Source organism: Sinocyclocheilus anshuiensis, unplaced genomic scaffold (assembly GCF_001515605.1).
Source record: "Sinocyclocheilus anshuiensis isolate Anshui unplaced genomic scaffold, SAMN03320099.WGS_v1.1 scaffold1637, whole genome shotgun sequence".
NCBI classification, from domain to species: Eukaryota; Metazoa; Chordata; class Actinopteri; order Cypriniformes; family Cyprinidae; genus Sinocyclocheilus; species Sinocyclocheilus anshuiensis.
In genome coordinates this window covers 213,546-213,764 of record NW_015540944.1, presented here as the reverse complement: position 1 = coordinate 213,764, position 219 = coordinate 213,546, and the positions used below count along the sequence as shown (strand labels likewise).

At 33.8% G+C, this 219-nt stretch overlaps 1 protein-coding gene across 1 annotated transcript in view; it reads right to left on the bottom strand.

Moving 5' to 3' along the window:
* The window catches only part of LOC107689757 (interferon-induced, double-stranded RNA-activated protein kinase-like), a 12,725-nt gene that overhangs the window by 1,836 nt on the left and 10,670 nt on the right, over window positions 1–219 (bottom strand). The window lies entirely within an intron of this gene.

The window sequence follows — 219 nt, the reverse complement described above, 5'->3', positions numbered from 1 at the left end:
GCAAAAGCCTCTAAGTGCCGTCTGAAATTTTCATCTAAAATGAGCATTTTTTATCAGTCTCCTATATTTATGTTCAGTTATTTCACTTTAATGGCAATGTATAGGACCTCTTCTTTGTCATTAAAGTAAAATTACTGAATCTATGCATAGGAGCCTGATAAAAACGCTCATTTTAGATGAAAATTTCAGACGGCACTTAGAGGCTTTTGCATCTGAACT